The sequence below is a fragment of the Mus musculus genome, chromosome 9 (genome assembly GCF_000001635.26).
Source record: "Mus musculus strain C57BL/6J chromosome 9, GRCm38.p6 C57BL/6J".
In the NCBI taxonomy this organism is placed as follows: domain Eukaryota; kingdom Metazoa; phylum Chordata; class Mammalia; order Rodentia; family Muridae; genus Mus; species Mus musculus.
This window is the reverse complement of record NC_000075.6, coordinates 84,796,967-84,823,971: the sequence shown is the minus strand read 5'-3', so window position 1 is coordinate 84,823,971 and position 27,005 is coordinate 84,796,967.

Genomic DNA, 27,005 nt, shown 5'->3' with positions numbered 1-27,005 from the left:
TTAGGTGCATCTTCTCTGACTCAGTCCAGATCTGGCAGTCCTCTGCTGTATATGTGTTGGAGGCCTCATATCAGCTGCTGTATGCTGCCTGGTTGGTGGCTCAGTGTCTGAGAGATCCCGGGGGGAGGAGGGGGGTCCAGAAAACTGTTGATCTTCCTATAGGGTTGCCCTCCTCAGCTTCTCCCAGCTTTTCCCTAATTCAACCACAGGGGTCACCAGCTTTTGTCCATTAGGTTGGGTGTAAATCTCTACATCTGATTCTTTTAGCTGCCTATTGGAAATTTTGGAGGGCAGTCATGATAGGCTCCTGTGTGTAAGCACATCGTAGCATTAGTAATAGTACTAGACTTTGGGACCTCCCCTTGAAATGGATCCCAATGTGTGCCTATCACTGGACTTCCTTTTCCTCAGGCCTTCTCCATTTTTCTACATACAGTTCTTTTAGTCAGGAACAATTCTGGGTCAGAGTGTTTGACTGGCCATGGCAACCCATCCCTCCACCTGATGCCCTGTCTTTCCACTGGAGGTGGACTCTGCAAGTTCCCTCTCCCCACTGGAGGGCATTTCATCTAAGGTCCCTCCCTCTGAGCTCTGAGAGTCTCTCACCTCCCAGGTCTGGTACATTCTGGAGGGTCCCCCCACCTCCTCCTTCTGTGGTTGTCTGTTTCCATTCTTTCTGCTGGTCCTCAGGGCTTCATACCTACCCCACTTCACTCCTCCCTGTACCCTTTCCCACCCAGGTCCATCCCTCCCTCTCCCCCTCCTGTGATTACTTTCTTCTGGTGCCTGCCTACCTTTAGTAAGTGGTGCTAAAACTCAAGACATATAGCTAGGTACAATACTGCTAAGAGAGTATGAGTTCTTCCAAAGTCACTCAGCTGAAATCAGCAGGATGAGGTTTTTTGTTTGTTTGTTTGTTTGTTTTTGTTTTTGTTTTGTTTTTTACTGAGACTGAATATGCAACACCTGTTACATTTCTATGTGTTACCACCAATATCTTCAATTGTTTCCAACCCTGTAGGGCAAATGAAGCATTTAGCCTTCATGTTTTCATTTCATGTAGTTAATATTTTCTTAAAAGAAAAATGGTGGTACATCCTCATAGAAGTAGGAGGAGGGAGGATAGGATAGGGGGTTTGTGTGTGTGTGTGTGTGTGTGTGTGTGTGTGTGTGTGTGTGAAATCGGGAAAAGGGATAATATTTGAAATGTAAATAAATAAAATATCCAATAAAATGACTAAGCAAAAAAATTAAAGAGAATACATAGCTAATTAAAGTTAAAAAAGAAAAAGAAAAAAGCCAAAAAAAATAACGTAAAATAAAAATAAAATAGAACTGGCTTTTCAAACCTGATTTATATTAAATTGACTGAGATTTCCATGTATCAAAAACCCTCAGAAAAAGTTCCCTCTGCCCTGGGAAAGAGTAAAGTAAGTGCATGCTGTATCGGTGGTGTGATGCATAAGGAGAACACGTGTGAAAGGCATGAACCTGGAAGGATTTTGCAGATCCCGTGGGTCCTCAGCCTGCACTTCCCCATTTATAACCCTGTCCTCTCCCTGCAGATTTGGATCAAATCTTGCCTCATCTCATTTATTTTGCAAGGAAGACTGCAAAATAGAAGGCCAACTGAATTTTGCTATTGAAGAGAATATTTTGTGCTGTATATTTCAATTACTCTGATTCTTTAATATTCCACAGGTATAGTTATTAGATTTTTTTTTACAATTGCCCAAGAATAGAGAAAGTGGGATGAAGTACTTAAATTTTGTCATTTGAAACAGAGAACACAAGCTTTCCTAGAATAGTATTTATTTGGTTATAGCTCAAGACTCTATTTATACATTCATAAGAGCAGTTTTCATAAGACAAGTGATCAGCTTGCCACTGGCACGCTCATGCTACTGCCTTAGGCCAGGCATTGCTCTCAAGAATCTGTTCCTTCACTAGGGAAGAGGTTCATAGAGTAATAAATTTGTTAATACTTTGGGGTAATTTTATTTGTTAAAGTTACTTTAACATGTTACACTCTCTTCCAAATATGTTATGAAAAAGTTCCATGTATGGCTTGTGTCCTTGGTAGTACCTATTTAAGTCAATTTATTAGTGCTTGGTCAATCAAAATTGCTAACTTCTTTCATTTCTGTAATTTGAGAGGTACCTCTAAGGAGAAACTGACTCACAGTCCATCTGTGTATAGTAAGTATGTATTTTTCAAAATCTTAAACAAATTGGAATGTAATAAAAATACTTAATGTTCTATACTTATGTTGCTAAAATTAAGTGTATAGTAGAGACTAATTTGATTTTTGTTATTGTAAATTGTAAAATGCACAGGCAGAGAAATTAAGGGGGCTTTATCTATAAAATAAAAATAGATTTTAAATTATAAAACTATACCATTAACAACTAAAAATGTTGGAACTCATTTAATGGAGTACATGTAAATATATTACATGATACTTAATATGTCATATGTAATGCTTTGTATAAATATTTAAATGTGATTTCTGACCAAGAGGGAATAGTTAAAGAATGTGAGAAAAAAATGGACTTTAGCAATCTAGCAAAAATATATTTTCTCAATATGAGAAAAGACATCTCTGAGAAACTAGATATCTAGTATAGCTAGATATCATGTGGTGCTGAAAACTCTGCTTTTCTAGAAATATTGGGAACACACCAAGAATTTACTTTCTAACTATTTTTATTCAACATTTACAGGCATTATAGTTATGTCATATCCATAAAATTATGAGGTAATTTTAAAAATTATCGCATTATAAAATGTTATCAAAGGTTAAAACAACCTAAATATGTATGCTCAATTAATTTGGTACACTAGTAAAAGTGTTTTTAAGCATTTAATATTTTATGTACTTGAATGCCTTTGCCTGCATGTGTCTCTATGTAACATGGAGCAATGCCTTGGAAGGCCTTAAGGGAGCATGAAATACCCTGGGATTGGAGTTGCAAATCAATATTAGCTTGCACGAGGGGCAAGCAATTCAACTTGAATTCTCTGGAAGAGCAGTCGGTGCTCTTAAATCCTGAGCCATCTTTCAAGTCCTGCCTAGAAAAATTATAAAGAAATCAAAGCTTTAAAGAAATGGTGTTACAATAAACAGACTTTTGTAGAGCACAGTGTGTACATATATGTGCATACATATTACAAATATGAAAATATGATGAAGGAAATTAAAGGACACCAAAGTAGATGGGGAGATGCATATACTTTATAAGTTAAGGTTTCTTTTTCCATGCTAAGTCTTTCTAATTTTTCTGAAGACTTACTTCAAATACACCTAAAATTTGGGCAAATTTTTCTTCTATCAACATGGACACATTAATTCGAAATGCACAAAAATATAAAGGATGTGAAATAGTCCCCCCAAAATGTTAAAAAAGAAACCAGTTAGGGTACTTTATGCTGCCTTCTTTCAATACTCATCATCAAGACACACAGATCCTTCTCTCAGCTTTTCTGGAGCTTGAAAGGCAGCGTTGCTAGTGAGGAGGAAGTGTTTGATAAGGACCAAGACTGTATCTTGGGAAGGGAAAGCATGTCCTTTTTCTCCCTAGAGGTCGGGTGCTGACACAGCTGATTAACTCCTTTTGGTTGGCCTTCTTGGAGACTTGTCTCATATAAGCTCAGAAATGAACCATACATTTTGTGTATGTAAAAATCTGTGGGTTTTATCTCTTCAGCCTCATTCTCATTGATTTTTTTTTCTCTGCTCCATTTTGAGAAAGTCTGGTGGGAAGCTTTGCGGTCTGATCTCTCAATCCTAAATCAAATGAGAATGCTTATTTTTGCTCAAAACTGTTCTGTGTAGAGATGCTGATGACTGCCTTCAGAACAGAGAGCTGGTTCCATGTGAGTCATAGACCCCAACCCATATCTCCTTAAACCGAATGACAGTTCCTATGCTTTGGGTGCTATATATTAACTTTAAGACATCGTTGAATAACCATTTTCCTGGCATTGATTTAATAATATCTGTTGACGAGTACACTAGTATTCACAAAACTACTAATTATATTACACTTTCAGGATAAGATGTTTACTGGCAATAATAAGCCTACGTTACCAAGTTGAAATTTCAACCTCTTTACATCTTGTAAATCAGAAGAGAGCTAGTTTATGTGCAGTAAATTATACAATTTTCCAACAGTGACAAGTACTACAAAGGGTCAATGAAAATTAGATCCTTGGGCAAAAGTCTGGTAGTGTTCACTGGCATGACCACGTCCTAAAATGATTATAGATTCTCTGTTTCTTTATTGCACACCAGTAAGATTCTTCTGTCTATCATTTTATATTTCTGAAAGACAACTGATAGTAGAATACTTTTTCAAAACACATAATTTTCCAAAATTCTCTAGGCAAGTCTTCATTAACTACCTCTGTGGAAAAATTGTATGAGCCACCCGAATATGAGTAAAGCTATAATTCATAGTCAGGTAAAAGCTCCTTGGCTAATTTCTTACTGATACCCTTGTGTTAAGTATATATCTAAACTGGAATCTCTCACCATGGTAATCAGAAAGCTTCTTATAAGATCATTTACTGGAAGGTAGGTATTTTCCATGTGTTATAAGACTTATGTATTTATGTTTGAGTCCTCCTCTGCAATTTATGTTTTTCATTATGAAGGAACTGGTATTGTCCCTTCAGGCATAGTAAAAATATAAATAGTGGTTCTTAAGATATGTTCCAATAAAGATGGATATAGCCACTCCACCGTAGCCTCAATACAAGTAAAAGATTAAATTACGGACCTCATAGTGTGTAGAAGAAAAATGGCAAGTAGCTGGAATGAATATGCTTTTCTTCATATTTTATGTAAGAAAGATGAGACTTCTCTTTTTTTCTCCAAATACAATGGTGGACGTAAGTTAATGCTACATGTAACTACATTTTGATGTCATCAATATGATAAGGTAATAATCTATCTCACAAGACAAATATCTCGGAAGGAGATAATGATAATGTACTGCGCTCTCTCTCTCTCTCTCTCTCTCTCTCTCTTTCTCTCTCTCTCTCTCTCTCTCTCTCTCTCTCTCTCTCTCTCTCTCTCTCTCTGAAGCACACAGGCTATGTTCACCCACAAATTGTTTGCACACACACACACAAGCACACATGCACACACAAGCACACTCAAAACATTAGTATTCTAAAATTAGAAGCAACAAATATACATACCAAGAACTGTCTCTTAAATTCTACTTTATGTATTGATAGAGTAAAGCTATGGCAGTTAAACAGTCTATTAAAATTTACTTTACACTATAAAATGATGAAAATATCTTTTATAAGAGTGATAACAAATTAGAGCAAGATAAAGCAAAGTCATATGGAAGAAACGGAACTGGTTCTTAAATGCTCTGTAAAACCAGCTCGCCCAAGAAAGCCTATAGGCCCTGAAATGAACTGTATTAAATCTGATCAACCCAATGTGATCTCTTCTTTTTTCTTTCCTACATGTTAGTTAACAAAGAGGAAAAAATTGATGGTGCTTTATATGTTTCAAGCATGAGTTTCAGGAACTTTTGAAATTTGTAATGCTTCATTAACATTTTCAAACTGCTACTTATCCATGTATTATCTATCTATTATCTATGTATCTATGCATGTATGTATGTATGTATGTATGTATGTATCTATCTATCTATCTATCTATCTATCTATCATCTATGTCTATTTATCTTTTATCTATCTGTATGTCTGTCTGCCTCTCTCTCTCTGACTGACTGTTTATCTACTCAAACATTCACCTACCTACCTATCTATCCACTATCTATTTAGACTAATTCATAATGATAATTCTATTATTAGAGTATTTCTGAGATTTAATGTCTCCACAATTTAAAAAGCTAACCATACCAGAGAAAATGCATTAGTGTTTAGGCACAGCATTTCAGAGACTCTCATTTTCTTCTTCACTTTCCATGAACCCTAGTGGTTAGGTAAAGTATAGGCAGTACATTTCTCATACATATTTTGTAAATTTTAGAGTCATATAAACTACAAAAGCACCCCTTTTGTTGAGTATTTCAGCTAAAGTTCTCCCTGTTGGGTCCAGGGACCCTCTTGTGTTCCTGGCATCTGGGGCTTTCTAATGGTTGCCTCCTGGCCCCCGTTCAATAACCACATGAAATGAATAATATTAGAACTTTAACAGTAAGTGAACATTGTGAAGTAACACATGTAAATCCCTAGAAACAATATCTGGAGACAGACTTTGGTCTGTTCTATAGAATGATGCTTCCTCCTGTATACATGTAGTAGAAAAACTCAGAAAAGAAAACATGCAAACCCATAGAAAAATCTAGAACTATTTGTGTTGCTTAGTTGATTGTCAACTTCACACAAGCTATAGCTATTATCTGGAAAGAGAAATCCTCATTTGAGAAGATGTCTCCACTAGATTGTCCCGTGGTCCTATCTGTGGTGAATTTTCTCGATTGGTGAGTAATGTGGAACCACCCTCCAGAGTTGTGTAAGAAAGCCAGCTTAGCAAGCCTTCAACTTTCTGCTTGAGTTCCTGTCATAGCTTCCCCCAGTGACATACTATTACTTGAAAGTACAAAATGAATTAAACCCTTTCCTCCCCAATTTTTTTTTGGTCATAGCATTTTACCATAGCAATAAAAACACCAACAAGACACTGTTAATCATTCTCATTCATTAACTGTCATTCTATCAAAGGTCCTTTTAACTGGTAACAATTTTAGAGTTCAAACATTAATTCACTCTTGCACCTAAGCTCAGGGAACATTGCTGGAGAAGAATCAGAAAGATTGTAAGTGCAAGAGAATCAGAGAATGTGTTATGAGACTGTCTCTCCTAGTTACGTCAGAGCTACACCCATAACATCTTATCAGTATGACTGCCTACATCTGAGCTGAATAAAGACAACAACAGACTTGCCAAAGTGGACATGGGAAAACCCACAGGACCTCAACCCTACTGAAAGAGCAAACAACTGGAGTGCTGATAGTGGGAGGGTCTTCTCCAGGGAAGAGCACAGTAATCAGTTATTCAGAACCAGATGGCTAGCCCTGAGGTCATACATATAAACAACAGTGCACAGAATGAGCATAATTGTAAATACATATACAGATATGCATTTTATAGCATTTAATGAAAAAAGAAAAAAGGAGGGTTATATGGGAGAGTTTGTATGTAGGAAAAGAAAAAGGAAATGATATAGTTACACTATAATCTCAAAAATAAAATGATAATAAAAAATATCAATATAATGTGACATATATATATACATACATACATATATATAATTTAAAATACTATCGATAGTAAAATTAAATATAAATTAATAAGTTATTTTAAAATATTTTAATTAATCTGGTACAAATATATATCTAATTTTCTGCTTCACTTTAGTATCTAAAGAACATTGAAAGCTACATTTTGCTGTGGCAGCATGGAAGTAAATGGGGGACACAGACCCTCATACAACAGGATTTCAAGATTAAGAATAGTTTTTCCTTTTTTGTTTGTTTGTTTGTTTTATGTTTTTTTCTTTTTTATTAGGTATTTTCTTCATTTACATTTCAAATGCTATCCCAAAACTGTCCCATACCCTACCCCACCACTCCCTACACACCCACTCCCACTTCTTGGCCCTGGTGTTCCCCTGTACTGGGGCATATAAAGTTTGCCAGACCAAGGGGCCTCTCTTCCCAATGATAGCCAAATACCCTTCAGGTCCATCCATTTGCCTAGGAATTTCATAAATTCATTGTTTTTAATAGCTGAGTAGTACTTTATTGTGTAAATGTACCACATTTTCTGTATCCATTCCTCTGATAAGAAACATTTGGGTTCTTTCCACTTCTGGCTATTATAAATAAGGCTACTATGAACATAGTGGAGCATGTGTCCTTCTTACCAGTTGGAACATCTTCTGGATATATGCCCAGGAGAGGTATTGCGGGATCCTCCGGTAGTACTATGTCCAATTTTCTGAGGAACCACCAGACTGATTTCTAGAGTGGTTGTACAAGCCTGCAATCCCACCAACAATGGAGGAGTGTTCCTCTTTCTCCACATCCTTGCCAGAATCTGCTGTCACCTGAATTTTTGATCTTAGCCATTCTGACTGGTATGAGGTGGAATCTCAGGGTTGCTTTGATTTGCATTTCCCTGATAATTAAGGATGCTGAACATTTTTTTCAGATGCTTCTCAGCCATTCAGTATTACTTAGGTGAGAATTCTTTGTTTAGCTCTGAGCCCCATTTTTAATGGGGTTATTTGATTTTTTGGAGTCCACCTTCTTGAGTTCTTTATATATATTGGATATTAGTCCCCTATCTAATTTAGGATTGGTAAAGATCCTTTCCCAATATTTTGGTGGCCTTTTTGTCTTATTGTCAGTGTCTTTTGCTTACAGAAGTTTGCAATTTTATGGTGTCCCATTTGTCTATTCTCAATATTACAGCATAAACCGTTGCTGTTCTATTTAGGAATTTTCTTCCCCTGTGCCCCTATCTTTAAGGCTTTTCCCCACTTTCTCTTCTATAAGTTTTAGTGTCTCTGGTTTTATGTGGAGTTCCTTGATCCACTTAGATTTGACCTTAGTATAAGGAGATAAAAATGGATCAATTCGCATTCTTCTACATGATAACCACCAGTTGTGCCAGCACCATTTGTTGAAAATACTGTCCTTTTTCCACTGGATGGTTTTAACTCCCTTGTCAAAGATCAAGTGACCATAGGTGTGTGGGTTAATTTCTGGGTCTTCAATTCTATTTCATTGGTCTACTTGTCTGTCAATATAGCAGTACCATGCAGTTTTTTTGTTTTGTTTTGTTTTTGTTTTTTTTGTTTTTTTTTTTTTTTGTAATCACAATTGCTCTGTAGTACAGCTTTAGGTCAGACATGATGATTCCACCAGAGGTTCTCTTATCCTTGGAAAGAGTTTTTGCTTTCCTAGGTTTTTTATTATTTCAGATGAATTTGCAAATTGCTCTTTCTAATTCCTTTCAGGATTGAGTTGAAAATTTGATGGGGATTGCATTGAATCTGTAGATTGCTTTTGTCAGGATAGATATTTTTACTATATTGATCCTGCCAATTCATGAGCATGGGAGATCTTTCCATCTTCTGAGATCTTCTTTGATTTCTTTCTTCACAGACTTGAAGTTCTTATCATACAGATCTTTCACTTCCTTAGTTAGAGTCATGACAAGGTATTTTATATTATTTGTGACTATTGACAAGGGTGTCATTTCCCTAATTTCTCTCTCAGCCTGTTTATCCTTTGTGTAGAGAAAGGCCATTGACTTGTTTGAGTTAATTTTATATCAAGCTACTTCACTGAAGCTGTTTATCAGGTTGAGGAGTTCTCTGGTGGAATTTGTAGGGTCACTTATATACACTCATATCATCTGCAAAAAGTGTTATTTTACTTCTTCCTTTCCAATTTGTATCCCCTTGATCTCCTTTTGTTGTTGAATTGCTCTGGCTAGGACTTCAAGTACAATGTTGAATAGGTAGGGAGAAAGTGGTCAGTCTTGTCTAGTCCCTGATTTTAGTGGGATTGCTTCCAGTTTCCTACCATTTACTTTGATGTTGGGTACTGGTGTGCTGTAGATTGCTTTTATCATGTTCAGGTATGGGCCTTGAATTCCTGATTTTTCCAAGTTTTTATCATGAATGGGTGTTGGATTTTGTCAAATGATTTCTCCGCATGTAAAAAGATGATCATATGGTTTTTGTCTTTGAGTTTGTTTATATAGTGGAATACATTGATGGATTTTCGTATATTAAACCATCCCTGGAATGAAACCTACTTAGTCAGGATGGATGATTGTTTTGATGTGTTCTTGGATTCAGTTAGCAAGAATTTTATTCGGGATTTTTGCATCGATATTCATAAGGGAAATTGGTCTGAAGTTCTCTATCTTTGTTGGGTCTTTCTGTGGTTTAGGCATCAGAGTAATTGTGGCTTCATAGAATGAATTGGGTAGGGTACCTCCTGCATCTATTTTGTGGAATAGTTTATGAAGAACTGAATTAGATCTTCTTTGAAGGTCTGATAGAACTCTGCACTAAACCCATATGGTCCTAGGTTTTTTTTGGTTGGGAGAATATTAATGACTGCTTCTATTTCTTTAGGGGATATAGATCATTAACCTGATCTTGGTTTAACTTTGGTACCTGGTATCTGTCTAGAAATTTGTCTATTTTACCCACAATTTCCAGTTTTGTTGAGTATAGCCTTTTGTAGAAGGATCTGGTGGTGTTTTGGATTTCTACAGGATCTGTTGCTATGTCTCCCTTTTCATTTCTAATTTTGTTAATTAAGGGGCTGTCCCTGTGCCCTCTAGTGAGTCTAGCTAAGAGTTTACCTATCTTGTTGATTTTCTCAAAGAACTAGATCATCATTTGGTTGATTCTTTGAATAGATCTTGTTTCCACTGGGTTGATTTTGCCCCTGAGTTTGATTATTTCCTGCCATCTACTCCTCTTGGGTGAATTTGCTTCCCTTAGTTCTAGAGCTTTTAGGTGTGTTGTCAAGCTTCTAGTATGTGCTCTCTCTAGTTTCTTTTTGTAGGCACTCAGAGGTATGAGTTTTCCTCTTAGAAATGCTTTCATTGTGTCCCATAAGTTTGGGTATGTTGTGGCTTCCTTTTCATTAAACTCCAAAAAGTCTAATTTCTTTCTTTCTTTCTTGACCAAGGTATCATTGAGGAGAGTGTTGTTTAGTTTCCACGTGAATGTTGGCTTTCAATTATTTATGTTGTTATTGAAGATCAGGCTTAGTCCATGGTGATCTGATACGATTCGTGGGATAATTTCAATATCTTTGTATCTGTTGAGGCCTGTTTTGTGACCAATTATATGGTCAATTTTGGAGAAGGTACCATGAGGTGCTGAGAAGAAGGTATATCCTTTTGTTTTAGGATAAAATGTTCTGTAGAAATCTGTTAAATCTATCTGTTTCATAATTTCTAATAGTTTCACTGTGTCCTTGTTTAGTTTCTGTTTCCACAATATGTCCATTGATAAAAGTGGTGTGTTGAAGTCTCTTACTATTATTGTGTGAGGTGCAATGTGTGCATTGAGCTTTACTAAAGCTCCACTATGTTCATAGCAGCCTTATGGACCCAGATGTGGCTGTCTCTTGTGAGACTATGCCGGGGTCTAGCAAACACAGAAGTGGATGCTCACAGTCAGCTATTGGATGGATCACAGGGCTCCCAATGGAGGAGCTAGAGAAAGTACCCAAGGAGCTAAAGGGATCTGCAACCCTATAGGTGGAACAACATTATGAACTAACCAGTATCCCGGAGCTCTTGACTCTACCTGCATATGTATCAAAAGATGGCCTAGTTGGCCATCACTGGAAAGAGAGGCCCATTAGACACGCAAACTGTATATGCCCCAGTACAGGGGAACGCCAGGGCCAAAAAAATGGGAATGGGTGAGGAAAATATGTAATAAAAATATTAAAAATAAATAAATAAATAAATATCAACTTTGAATCCTCAAAAAAAAAAGTTTCTTTAAAGAATGTGGCTGCCCTTGCATTTGGAGCATAGATATTCAGAATTGAGAGTTCTTCTTGGAAGATTTTTACCTTTGATGAGTATGAAGTGCCCCTCCTTGTCTTTTTTGATAACTTTGGGTTGGAAGTCGATTTTATTAGATATTAGAATGGCTACTCCAGCTTGTTTCTTCAGACTGTTTACTTGGAAAATTGTTTTCCAGCCTTTCACTCTGGGGTAGCGTCTGTCTTTTTCCCTGAGATGGGTTTCCAGTAAGCAGCAAAATGTTGCGTCCTGTTTGTGTAGCCAGTCTGTTAGTCTTTGTCTTTTTATTGGGGAGTTGAGTCCATTGATATTAAGAGATATTACGGAAAAGTAATTGTTGCTTCATATTATTTTTGTTGCTCGAGTTGGCATTCTGTTCTTGTGGCTGTCTTCTTTTAGGTTTGTTGAAGGTTTACTTTCTTGCTTTTTCTAGGGCATAGTTTCCATCCTTGTATTGGTTTTTCTCTGTTATTATCCTTTGAAGGGCTAGATTAGTGGAAAAATATTGTGTGAATTTGGTTTTGTCATGGAATACTTTGGTTTCTCCATCTATGGCAATTGAAAGTTTGGCTGGGTATAGTAGCTAGACTCGGATTTGAAAGCATATCTCATGATGATGGTAGAGGACATCAAGTAGAACTTTAATAACTCACTTAAAGAAATACAGGAGAACACTGCTAAAGTAGAAAGTCCTTCAAGGTAGAAGTCCTTAAAGAAAAACAGGAAAACACACACACACACACACACACACACACACACACACACACAAAACAGGTGATGGATTTGAACAAAACCATACTAGACCTAAAAAGGGAAGTAGACACAATAAAGAAAACCCAAAGTGAGACAACACTAGAGATAGAAACCCTAGGAAAGAATTCTGGAACCATAGATGTGAGCACCAGCAACAGAATACAAAAGATGGAAGAGAGAATCTCAGGTGCAGAATATTCCATAGAGAACATCAGCACAACAATCAAAGAAAATGCAGAATGCAAAAAGACCCTAACTCAAAATATCCAGGAAATCCAGGACACAATGAGACAACCAAACCTACAGATAATAGGAGTAGATGAGAATGAAGATTTTCAACTTAAAGGGCCAGCAAATATTTTCAACAAAATTATAGAAGAAAACTTCCCAAATCTAAAGAAAAAGATGCCCATGAACATTCAAGAAGCCTACAGAATTCCAAATAGACTGGACCAGAAAAGAAATTCCTCCTGACACATAATAATCAGAACAACAAATGCACTAAATAAAGATAGATTATTAAAAGCAGTAATGGAAAAATGTCAAGTAACATATAAAGGCAGGATCTGCGGGAGCCATCTTTGTTCCCTGATCCTGTGGAGACTAGTCTGTGCAAGTGAGTGTGTGGACTACAGAAGCTAACAGCTTATGGGACAGGCAGGAGCCACAGAGCTTCTAAGGCAGACTCCTTTTTGGGCTCTAGACATCTGGGCACCGTCCCTGCCAGAGGAGAGGTGTCTACCCTGCCCAGGAGGGCTTTGCCTGAGCATCTGTGGGAGCCATCTTGGTTCCCAGATCCCACCGAGACTAGTCTGCACAGGTGAGAGTATGGACTACAGAAGCTAACAGCTTCTGGGACAGGCCCTTTTTTGAGCTTTCATCTTCTGCCAGGAGGCAAGTCCAAATGCCAGATATCTGTGCACCTTCTCTGCAAGAGGAGAGCTTGCCTGCAGAGAGTGCTCTAACCACTGAAACCCAGGAGAGAGCTAGTCTCCCAGGTCTGCTGGTAGAGGCTAACAGAATCACAAAAGGAACAAGCTCTAACCAGAGACAACTATAGCAACTGAGTCCAGATTATCAGATGGAGAAAAACAGACATAAGAATCTTACTAATAAAAACCAAGACCACTCACCATCATCAGAACCCAGCATTCCCACCTCAACAAGTCCTGGGCACCCCCAACACACCCAAAAAGCTAGACTTGGATTTAAAGGCATATCTCATGATGATGGTAGAGGACATCAAGAAGGACTTTAATAACTCACTTAAAGAAATACAGGAGAACACTGCTAAAGTGTGGCAAGTCCTTAAAGAAAAACAGGAGAACACAACCAAACAGGTAGAAGTCCTTAAAGAAAAACAGGAAAACACATCCAAACAGGTGATGGAAATGAACAAAACCAGCTGGGCATGGTGGCCCGCGCCTGTAGTCCCAGTAGCTTGGGAGGCTGGGGTAGGATTGTGCCACGAGTTCAAGGCCAGGACCCTGGGTGTCAGGGAAATGAACAAAATCATACTAGACCTAAAAAGGGAAGTAGACACAATAAAGAAAAACCAAAGTGAGGGAATGCTGGAGTTAGAAACCCTAGGAAAGAAGATTCAATAGAGAACATCGGCACAACAATCAAAGAAAATGTAAAATGCAGAAAGATCCTAACTCAAAACATCCAGGAAATCCAGGACACAATGAGAAGACCAAACCTACAGACAATAGGAGTGGATGAGAATGAAGAACAACAAATGCACTAAAGCAAGAAAGTAATCCTTCAAGAAACCTAAAAGAAGACAGCCACAAGAACAGAATGACAACTTTAACAACAAAAATAATAGGAAGCAACAATTACTTTTCCTTAATATCTCTTAATATCAATGGACTCAACTCCCCAACAAAAAGACATAGACTAACAGACTAGCTACACAAACAGGACCCAACACTCTGCTGCTTACAGGAAACCCATCTCATGGAAAAAGACAGACACTACCTCACAATAAAAGGCTGGAAAAAAAATTGGATCCCGCAATACCTCTCCTGGGCATATATCAAGAACTTGTTCTGACTGGTAAGAAGGACACATGCTCCACTTAGAATATCCAAGATATAAGATACAATTTGCAAAACACATGAAACTCAAGAAGAACGAAGAACAAAGTGTGGATACTTTCCCCCTTCTTAGAATTGTGAACAAAACACCCATGGAAGTAGTTATAGAGACAAAGTTTGGAGCTGAGACAAAAGGATGGACCATCTAGAGACTGCCATACCCGGGGATCCATCCCATAACCAGCTGCCAAACGCATACACTAGCAAGATTTTGCTGAAAGGACCCAGATATAGCTCTCTCTTGTGAGACTATGCCGGGGCCTAGCAAACACAGAAGTGGATGCTCACAGTCAGCTATTGGATGGATCACAAGGCCCCCTATGAAGGAGCTAGAGTAAGTACCCAAGGAGCTGGGGGGATCTGCAACCCTTTAGGTGGAACAACAATATGAACTAACCAGTACCCCAGAGCTCTTGACTCTAGCTGCATATGTATCAGAAGATGGCCTAGCCGGCCATCAGTGGAAAGAGAGGCCCATTGGCCGTGCAAACTTTATATGCCCCAGTACAGGGGAACACCAGGGCCAAGAAGTGGAAGTGGGTGGGGGAGCATGTGGGGGAATTTTGGGCTAGCATTGGAAATGTAAATGAAATAAATACCCAATTTAAAAAAGCACTGTTAGAAGAATAAATAGGAACTTAGGAAAATACTGTGTGATATTAAATTTAAAAATGATTTTTAAATTTTAATAATATTAGTCAAACAAAAACAATATATAAATACATAAGCTATCAGAAGAGAAAGCCTTTGATACTAAGTGTTCATCTATGGACAGTTATATCATGATTGGTATTTCTATTCTTCAAGATGCTTTGGTTTCAAAACACAACATGCTGTATCCCTTTCTTTAATAAAGAATATTAGTGTCAAAAAATTTTAAAAAGATAATAAAGCTGTAATATTTGATGACACTTTAAGAATGTATAAAGTCTATCCTTGCCTCCACAAATCAACTTTAAGCATCATGGTTATCTTTCATTGGTTTGTTTTATGGTGGACATCGTGGTAAAAGAAATAGTTGCATCAGAAAACAAAATGAATTCAAGGAAAATCATCAATGTCAGCACCATGGGTAACTACCTCTAGAAATCAACTTTAAATACAAATAAGAGAGCAAACCTAAAAATAAGATGGGCCCTCTCATCCAGGACTGGAGAAGGGAAGCACAGCTCTGGGAGCTCATGTGGAGAAACCTAGCAAAGCTGTTACCCCAAAACCAAAATATATATATACATAATCTATATAACCTTGTACATGCCCATGAAAACCCCATTCTCTAGAGATTTTTGGTTTAGTTTGGTTTGATTTTGTTTTTTTGGTGTGCGTGTGTGTGTGTGTGTGTGTGTGTATGTCTGTCTGTCTGACTGTCTGTCTTAAAAGAAGGGTTTTCTATGAAATGGAAGTGATGGGAAGAAATGCAAAACACATCCCAGATTCCCCGAAAAAGCATCAAAAAACAAACAAACAAACAAATAAGCAAACAATTTGAATTGCTATTTTGTCCCAAAGATAAATGTTTTTTTAAAACTTAATACATTCAAAGATGGAGAGAGTTAGCTTCGGCTGCAATTGTTCAAATGAATAAGCTAGGAGGCTTTTTTTTTTCCTATTAAAAGTATGTTATTGTTCTTTGAGATTGAAAGAAAAACTGTGAAACTTGATATTTGAAATGGCTAAAAATAATCAGCCTCCTTTTGCCAGATAACAGAAAGGTCATGTTTGTGACGCAAACCTTAAAATTACTTGCAATTCAGACTTCACAAGCAGAAGGAGCAATGTAGACAGGAGTACATTTTTATTTGTTTGACAAGATAAAATAATGTGCTGTGTGGCTCTCCCTCGTTAGTTAAGCAGTGTGGGCTTTAATACAGAAATCTATTGGAGTTTTGGCTGAAGATATATCTTATATATTTTTTTTTAGTGCATGGAATCATTTTATCAAAAATAAATTAAAATTTTATCTAAATGCTATATGTAAGGGTAAAGTTACCCTTTACACACGAAGTCATTGCATTTCTTAAAAAAAAAAAATCCCAGTAGAAACTAATACATATTTTTGTCAAGGTAAAGAGTCATAAAGTATAAAGTTTAAATAGTCGTTAAGATGAATGAACACACACACATACACACACACACACACTTGCACATGATAGTTTTAGGTTGTTATTAAATGCCTAAATTTATTCTGAAATAATTTATCACTGGTAAAGTTATATTACATAATGGTACAGTGGTCTCCACTATGCTACACGAAAACCAACATCCACACATATTGAAATTCTTTGTTTTAAGTGGCATTGGCATCAGCATTGCTCATCATCTGTGCACAACCTTACATGCACTTTATATCACCTCCCGGTCATCTATAATTCTTCATACAATATCAAGGTAACATAAGAAGTTATTTTACTAGATTGCTTGGGGAATGCTTAAGAAAATAAATTATAAGCTCCTTATGTATTTATCATAGTTTTAAATGTTTAGTATCTATTTGCATTTATTTCGATAATAATACCTGAGGGTTTTTTCACATTTTGATTTCTTTGTATATGCTAAATATTCATCTTTATCAGATGTATACCTGTTAAAGATTTTTTTCCACTATCTGAGCTCTCTTCAGTCAACTTGACAGTTTCATTTATCTCACAACAGGTTTTTTGTACTTTAAAATTCTAAAACAAACAAGCAAACAAAAACATGTGTGTATGTGTGTATGTGTTTACATGTGTATGTGGGGGGGCATCTATGTATGAGTGCAAGTGCTTGCCTAGCAGAGCAGAGCAGAGGGACTCAGTTGCTTTGAGACAGTAGTTAAAGGTAGTTGTAAACTTCCTGTTGTGGGTGATGGGCACTGAGCAAGAGTCCTCCTGAAGAGAAGATGCATGTGTTCATCATTTTTGAGCCACCTCTCCTAAATAGAGAAGGCTCTTCTTTCATGAGATCCCATTTGAACTTATTTCGTGTGCTACTAAGTCCCAGTAGAAAGTCATATATGTAAAGTTTGCGTGTCCAATGGGCCTCTCTTTCCACAAATGGAAAAAAAAATAAATAAAAAATAAAAAAAAAATAAATTCCATAATACTTTTTGAAACTTAAGCATCTGGTTGAAATAGATGATCTTAAAAAAAAAAAGAAAGTCATATATGTACCTTTAAGTTGACCAAATTCAATAGTATTTTGCTCTAAAAATTTCCCAGAAAGTCTTTAACTATGTTCATACCTTGTAATTACTCCCTGCTGTTTCTTGTTTTTTTCCATAAGTTAATGATTCTTTAACTGTATCGAGGTCCTTGAACTAGGTAGAATTGAGTTTTGTGTGGGATGAGAGATAACTATCTAATCTTAGGTTTTTCATTTTAAAATCCATTTTTCTCAGTAACATTTTTTTGAAGATGCTGTCTTTTATATTGAGTGTAGAATTTGAAATCTTTGTAAAAAATCAAGTAGCTAATCTTGTGTGAGAGAATATATATACATATACATGTATATATATGTATATACATATATGTGTGTGTGATTATATATATATAGTTGTTATATATAATTGCTACGTATATAATTGCTTCTTATATATTATTGCTACAAGTATACTTGAAACATATGTATAATTTATACATATATATAAAATTGATACATATATGTGTATATTGTACTCATTTAATCTGGTTTTGTATCGGTATGACTCTGTTTTAGTTTTATATTTATTGTGATATCAAATATGACGATATCTCAAGCAAAACCTGTGTGGTCCATCATTGCTTTGGTTATTGTTGGCCTTTTGTTCCTCTCTACAAAAACTCATAGTTTTTCATATGCCTCTGAAGAAAAATTCTGATTTTAAATGGCTTCTATTCAAACTGTAGATTAATTTTTGTAGGGTGGTCATTTATATAAGATTTATTCTCCTAATGTATGTTCATGGGATGTCTTAATCTACTTTTATGTGATTCCATATCACTCTTATCAGAATAGCCATATTCATAAGTGATAACAAATGCTAGCCAAGTTATAGAAAAAGATAATTCTTTATACACTGTTGATAGGACTGTAAATGAGGGCAACACTCTCAACGTCATGTTTGGGTTTGAAGAAAAAAGAAAACCTGCCATATGACACAAACCACTCCTGGTATATATCCAAAGACTGTATGTTTTACCATGGAGATACTTGCATATCATAATCACTGTGGCTTTAGTCATAATGACTAGGAAATAGAATCAGCCCAGCTATCTATCATCTGAGCAGTGTTAACTGAATAAGGGAAACAAGTGGTTCTTCCTGCCCTTGTAGCTCGCCTACTGATAAGGTCAAAGGGAGCAGAGATTACAAATTGGGTGTTTGGAAGGCCTGTGAGCATGGACAGTGAATCACCAGTCTGGCTCTATGGAGGCAGAACAACTTTATTCAAGGCTTATAAAGTTTTGGGGTGCTGAGTGTAGAAACATCCATCCTCAGCCATCCCTGGCTCAGGGTTTGTGATACTGAAGTGCTTCATTAGCATAGGGAAGCATTTGAGGAGTCTCAGGTTCTGGTTGACCAGGTTTTATCAGAAGAAAGAAAATTGATCCTGTAATCTAACTAAGGCTATGTGTCATTCCTCACCTAGAGGCATGTGTGGGGACTTTGAATTCCCCAGACCAGGTCAGAGAAGGAGATACCCCACTAATGAAGGGAGTCTCCCATTTTACACTGAGCACAGAGGCTATCCAGTCAGTGGTATACTTTAACCTAAATTAGCAGAGTTTCCCCAGAAAAAAATATAGACTGTTAGTCAATTTTAAGGAAATGTGCAATTATGAAATCTGTAAATAACTGGAAAGAAATACTGAGTGAGATCACCCAGGCAAAGAAAGGAAAAGGCTGAATGTTCTCTTGATATGGCTGGCATTTATTTGTCCAGATTTAAACTTCTGCTTTCTGTGTTTAATTTGGTGTATGTATGGAAGCCAGAAAACTTAAACTGGGACACAGGGATGACATATACAGTAATAAAGGGTACTATAGGTAACATCAAAGCTTATTTAAGGAAATTCTGTAGACAGATGTATATAAGCAGTGAGTAGGGTAGGAGAGCAGAAAAAAGATGGAGCAGGGAAGAGCTAAACAAAATGAAAAATAAGCTCTGCAGAGGAGATATTCCTGCACATATGATACCAAGTATGGGGCAATAGTGGTGGTTAAAGTATTAAGAGGAGAAGGAGATAGGGGTTGGAGAAAGTCAGGGATGGGGAGAGCTAACAAAACCCTAGTCTTCGTGGAGAAACCTCATATAATGCTTATTACCACTGTTCTTGGTTGTCTACTATAACTACAAGCTAATACATGGTTGTTGGCGATTGAGCACACTTTGGTTGTGGGACATAGAGGAATCAAGCTTGAACTGCACTTGATGTAACTGTTCAAAGTGCTTAGAATTAGTTACTATGTTTAGACACTGGTGGGACATCTATATTGATGTCTCCTCTACAAGAGTCAAAGAAAACAAAGAGGAGAGGGCAAAAGTAATCTAGGAACAAGAGAATGAGGAGGGTGCTGAAAAATTGTATCTATAGGACACGACCTGGCTGTTGCACATGTAAACTCACAGAAGCTGTAATTACCTATCAAGCCAATTAAATTTCCAGCACGGATGGTAAGGGACTACTGAGGTCTCACAATTAACTGGGGAGATTTTGGCAGTTGTTGGCTTCTGGTGGATGGATGACGACTATTGGTGTGCAGGGGGTGAGGGTGGGTAGGTGCTGTTTGTTGTGTATATTCCTGTGGATGGTCTCACATTCATACTCACATGGGCAGCACTAATTGCAGCACACATTGGATTCAATGAATGACAGATTTTGGGAGAGGGAGGGAGGGAGGGAGGGAGGGAGGGAGGGAGGGAGGGAGGGAGGGAGGGAGGGAGGGAGGGAGAGAGAGAGAATTAATTTAAGAAAGATATGTTAAAGCATCCTAGGAGGGTTTTGTTGGCTTGATATGGCTCTATGCGGCAGATATGATCAAGCCACATTGTATATTAGTATGAACATATCAAAAATAAATAAATTAAAAAATTATTTGAAAGATAGATTTTTAAAATCAGTAAGACTAGGACCACAAAGTGAGAGGCTATATAATTGCAACCTAGCATCAAGGGTAAAATTAATTTTATGTGGCAACGAACCCCATAAAGTTTTTCAGGAATGACTCAACATCAGAACAATCTATTGCATCATATTCAGACTGTCAAAGTACAATGAAAAAATTGTATAAAAAGGAGTAGTCTTAATGTTTTTTTTCTTTCATTAAAATTAATTTAGAAGGTCCAACCCCCCAACCTCCTATTCCCAGAGGTTGGCTGTTTCCATTCTTTCTGCTGGCCTTCAGTCATTTAGTCCTTTTCTCTCACCCAACACCAGATCAGATTCCCCTCTCCACCTCCCTTACATTTTTCCTCCCAGGTCCCTTTCTCCCTCCCTACTTATGATTGCCTTCTTCTTTCTCCCAAGTGGGACTGAGGTAGCCTCACTTGGGCACTTCAGCTTGTTGACCTTTTTGAGTTCTGTGGACTGTGTCTTGGGTATTCTGTACTAGCTGACCCCTGTTGTTGAATTACGGAAGGCTGAAAAAAGCTGAGGAGAAGGCTGATCCTGTATGAGGACCAGCAGTCTCAATTAATCTGGACTGCCAACATCTCTCAAACATGGGACTACCAAACAGACAGCATACACCAGCTGATATGAGGCCCCCCAACACACATATAGTAGAGGATGTCCAGGTCTGTGTTCATTCAGAGAAGATGCACCTAACCCTCAAGAGACTGGGGGCCCCAGGAAGTTTAGAGGTCAGATGGGGTAGGGGGTGGGGACATCCACGTAGAGACAGGGGGGTCGGAAGGAGGTATGGGATGTGGAACAGTCAGAGGGTGAATGAGGGAAAGGAATAAAATACAGAGTGTAAAAATAAATTAACTTTAAAAAATTAATTTAGAGTCACTGTTAATTTTGGCTCACTAAGTTGCTTTAATGAACATGATCTTAGTCTTTCTTCTGTGTTGAATATTTTCAGAAGTATAATTGTTGGGAAATTTTGCATTAACATCATTAAGATATATGCAGAGTATCAAAGTGATTTTCTTTTCCTTTCTTTTCTTTTCTTTCTTTTCTTTTCTTTTCCTATCCTTTCTTTCCTTTCCTTTCTTTTTCTTTTCTTTTCTTTTCTTTTCTTTCCTTCTCTTTTCTTCCTCTCTCTCTCTCTCTCTCTCTCTCTCTCTCTCTCTCTCTCTCTCTCTCTCTCTTCTTTCTTTCTTTTTTTCAAGACAGGGTTTTTCTGTATAGTCCTGGCTGTCCTGGAACTCACTCTGTAGACCAGGGAGGCTGTCCTCGAACTCAGAAATTCTCCTGCCTCTGCTTCTCAAATGCTGGGATTAAAGGCGTGTGCCACCATGCCCGGCTCAGAGTGCTTTTCTAAGGTGAGATATGCTTGAGCTCATTCTGTTCATTCAGTTTCATGCAAAAAATAAAATAAAATAAAATAAAATAAAATAAAAGAAAGAAACCCTTTGATTTTGCATACAAGTCTGATGCAAGATAGGAGCAACATGGCAAAGAAAGAGTCATCTTCTGGGAAATGTTTTCTTTCCATTAACAAGACAGAAAACATGGTACTAACATTTTAATCACATAGTTTTGATTTAGCCTTTGTTTTGTGAATGTGTCCACATTCAATTAGTGTTTTAATGAAGGACTGTTATTTTTATTTGATTATAAATTATGCAACTTTGAATGTTGCAATATGTATTTAATGTGAAGGAACTTCATTTTAACACACTAACTAGAAAATAATCTCATTTTCTCAAAATCAATTTCTTAGTGATATAATATTCTTCAGTTATCTTTTTTTAAGATTAATGATATTTGAAGGTCACAGTTTTAAGACACTGACCAGATCATAGGCCATATTTGCAATTGGACTGATGAACCATCACCTGGGAGGTGACAGTAAGACAGAAGCTTGGCTAAAGAACTGTAAACCAAATAAGATAAAGGAAAGGAAGAGAAAATGTCAAGTTGACATTTATGTTTTACTTTTGAATATTTTAATTAACTTGCCATCCCTTAAGATAGTCACTTTATATTTTATTGTTATACTTTAATACAAAGCTCCGACTCAGCCCACAGTATGTACGCCTATTCAGATTCCCCTGAAAGCCATTTGTCCATAAACAGCTGGCTGAAAGCTCATAATGCTTTATTAAAAGGCCCATTGTTGTGCTCTATTTGTAAGAAATAGGTCATTTATAATGAAGAAATTCTGAATTTCCAATGTATCCACAGATGAAAAAATGTTACAAGGGGGAAAATATAAATTGAACTTCCAACTTCTGTTTCTCTTCAAAATACATTTTAAAAAGCATATTTTCTACTGTTGCCTTTAAAATTAAAAAAAAAATAAGTTCAATTCTTAGTTTCAATTTAAGTGATTAAAGTACTTACGCAATATTTTTGAGATACTGGAAGATTGAACCATATTTAAATATTTTATTCATTTTGTTAATCTTATACCATTTTGAATAGTTAGTCTATACATGGCTAACATTAGTAGAACTGCAAAAAAATTAGACAAATTTAGTGAGATTTCGTATGACATGGCCTGTATGATCAGTTAACTGATCTAATGGGCACTGTAAACATCCTATTCTCAACTGCAGAATGCCAGTCCTTCTCAAGCTACTGCACACATTTTTAAGAAAAGCCACATTCTGAACCATGAAAGTGTCACTTCAATTTTCCTTAAAAGATATTAAGGTGTGGCTCATATTTCAAGAAAATTATGCTAGAAAGCAGTCAAGAGTAGCTCAAAACTATTCAAAGGTATTAGATAGAAGATGGCATAGGATATTTGAGACCAAACAATGATGGGGCTGGCTTTAAATGGAATTGGGGGTGTCTTAGAAAACCTGGGGAAGAGCTTTCTTAAGAGTGAGAGAAAGATAGGAGGAGAAGGATAACCAGCCTCACAGGGATAACTCATGACCAAAGTGGGAGTGCCTCTTCAGGAAGCAGGCAGCAGAGCGCGTCCCTGTACAGACTCTACCTGAGGAGTCAATGGACAAATCCCTTTATCAAAAAAATGTCTGACCTCTTATAATCTTCTTGGAGTGGTGGAGAGTTGCACATCACATAATTTAGTTCAATATAGTATACATGAAAAAAAGAGTAAGAAAGAGCCAGGTGCCAAAATTTAAGAGCAGTCAGGTCACAACACAGCTTCTCAACCCTGCCCCAGGTTCAAAGGGACGATTAGATTGAGATGATGGGATGTGGCCTAGAAATGAAGGTCTGTATTCTACCACGAAAGCAGAAATCAGGCCCAGTGATATGGCTTTAATGAGCAACATTGCTTACAACAAAACCTAATTATCTTTGTTTCATCCCTGGAACCAGTGGAAGCTAGGAGAGACCCAAGTTCAATTTAACATGAACACTCTGACATACATATCCTATCACACAGTAGTAGTAGTAGTAGTAGTAGTAGTAGTAGTAGTAGTAGCAGTAATAGAAAAGAAAATTGTAAAATCCACATATTTGAAAATTAAACAAAATATTTTATTTAGTTACAGTGTGATTGTATGTGTGTGTGTGTGTGTACTTGTACATATAACAGGTTTTTCTGAGAGTCAGTCCTCTCCTTCTACCATGAGGAACTAGGGGAGGGAATGAAATTCAGTTCACCAGGCTAGGCGGTTAGTACATTTACCTGAAGAGCCATCCTTCCATCCCCAAACAATACATTTTGAAAGAGCCAATAGCTCAAAGAAGAAATGCCAAAAATCAATTTAAATTTTGAATTCAATAGAAATAAAATACAGCATACTATAACAGGTGAGATAAAGAATAACTGGTATTTTACATTACTAAATAGATATAAAGCATAGCATAAGTGAAAGAAAGAGAAAAAATTTTTAGACCTATGATCTTTTGAAATTGATGAAGTGAAAATTCAGACCTAAGCAAGAATAAAGAAAGTTATAAATTATAGAAAGAAACATATAGATGAAAGAATAAGGTAAACCAACAGTATTTTTTTTAAAAAAAAATAGCTTTAAAAACAGCCTAGAATTTTTTAAGAGAAAAAGAGAAAAAATATTATTTTAAACAAAATGGTAATTTATTATTGACCACCTATATAAATTAAATAATAAAAAACCAGGTACTGTAGACAGGGCTAAAATAATGTCTCAGTGGGTGAAGGCACTTATTTTTAAAGACTGAAGACCAGAGTTTAATCCCTGTGACACCGATATTGGGAGCAGAAATCTAAGTCCCAGGAGTTTTCTGACTTCCCCATAAATGCAAAGGCACTCAGGAACCTCCCGTACACATATATACAGATATAATATTTTTGAATAAAAAACTATGAAAAAGTACATGACTACAAATTTTATGTCATCTGAAAGTAAGTTGAGTCATTGAAAAATGCAAATTATCAAAGTTCATAAAAGTAGATATATAAGATAGAAAATTACATTAAAAAATAGAAAGATCCCTTGAAGCTTTTTATTGTTTTGTTTGTTTGTTTGTTTGTTTATTTGTTTTACTTTTTAAGAACAAAGTGTAGGCCTTCTAGACATTTTTCTGCCCATGTCAGTTGTCCTTACTCAGTTCATGTTAAGGCAATCATATTAGAGGCACTTTATAGATGTGGCTACTGATATTCCTAGGAAACAATCTCAAAAGAGCTACAGGCAGTGTAGGAATGCCAACAGCTGAAGAAATAGTCTTCTTTAGGGAAGTACACACAAACTGGTAGTCCAACACTAACAGGTCAGCCCTGAACACATACATAGCAGTAATATTATACAGACTGAACAGGTTGTACTGAAGAATATGTGTGAATCTTCCATAAGTGTATGTAACAATAATTAACAAAAAATCATAAATTTGAAAAGGAACATGGAGTGGAAAAACAGAGCATTTTGAAGGGAAGAAAGGGAAGGAATAAAAGAAAAATTAAAAATAAAAGAAAAATATGACGTATTTCTTGGGACTATGCTTCACAACTCTGGATTTTAATTTACTGTGGATTTGTGTAGTGGTCTCCACTCTTGCAAGCAGAACTTCCCTTAATGAAGATACACTTAACGGTGTATCTACACTTAACGGTGGCTCTACACTTAATGGTGGATATAAGTACAAATACTTAGAATGTAGTTAGCAATTATGCTCACTTAGGAGACTGACAGTTGTAGGCTTTTGTCCAAGATCCATGACTCCGTTGGTCCCTGGTAGTTGGCTAGGCTTCTATTTTCTTTTTTTTTTTTTCCATTTTTTATTAGGTATTTCGCTCATTTACATTTGCAATGCTATACCAAAAGTCCCCCATAGCCACCCACCCCCTCTCCCCTACCCACCCACTCCCCTTTTATGGCCCTGGCGTTCCCCTGTACTGGGGCATATAAAGTTTGCGTGTCCAATGGGCCTCTCTTTCCAGTGATGGCCGACTAGGCCATCTTTTGATGCATATGCAGCTAGAGTCAAGAGCTCCGGGGTACTGGTTAGTTCATAATGTTGTTCCACCTATAGGGTTGCAGATCCCTTTAGCTTCTTTGGTACTTTCTCTAGCTCCTTCATTGGGGGCCATGTGATCCATCCAATAGCCGACTGTGAGCATCCACTTCTATGTTTGCTAGGCCCAGGCATACTCTGACAAGAGACAGCTATATCAGGGTCCTTTCAGCATAATCTTGCTAGTGTATGCAATGGTGTCAGCATTTGGAAGCTGATTATGGGATGGATCCCCGGATATGCTAGTGACTACATGGTCCATCCTTTTATCTCAGCTCCAAACTTTGTCTCTGTAACTCCTTCCAAGGGTGTTTTGTTCCCACTTCTAAGGAGGGGCATAGTGTTCACACTTCAGTCTTCATTTTTCTTGAGTTTCATGTGTTTAGGAAATTGTATCTTATATCTTGGGTATCTTAGGTTTTGGGCTAATATCCACTTATCAGTGAGTACATATTGTGTGAGTTCCTTTGTGAATGTGTTACCTCACTCAGGATGATGCCCTCCAGGTCCATCCATTTGGCTAGGAATTTCATAAATTCATTCTTTTTAATAGCTGAGTAGTACTCCATTGTGTAGATGTACCACATTTTCTGTATCCATTCCTCTGTTGAGGGGCATCTGGGTTCCTTCCAGCTTCTGGCTATTATAAATAAGGCTGCTATGAACATAGTGGAGCATGTGTCCTTCTTACCAGTTGGGGCATCTTCTGGATATATGCCCAGGAGAGGTATTGCTGGATCCTCCGGTAGTACTATATCCAGTTTTCTGAGGAACCGCCAGACTGATTTCCATAGTGGTTGTACAAGCCTGCAATCCCACCAACAATGGAGGAGTGTTCCTCTTTCTCCACATCCACGCCAGCATCTGCTGTCACCTGAATTTTTGATCTTAGCCATTCTGACTGGTGTGAGGTGGAATCTCAGGGTTGTTTTGATTTGCATTTCCCTGATGATTAAGGATGTTGAGCATTTTTTCAGGTGCTTCTCTGCCATTCGGTATTCCTCAGGTGAGAATTCTTTGTTCAGTTCTGAGCCCCATTTTTTA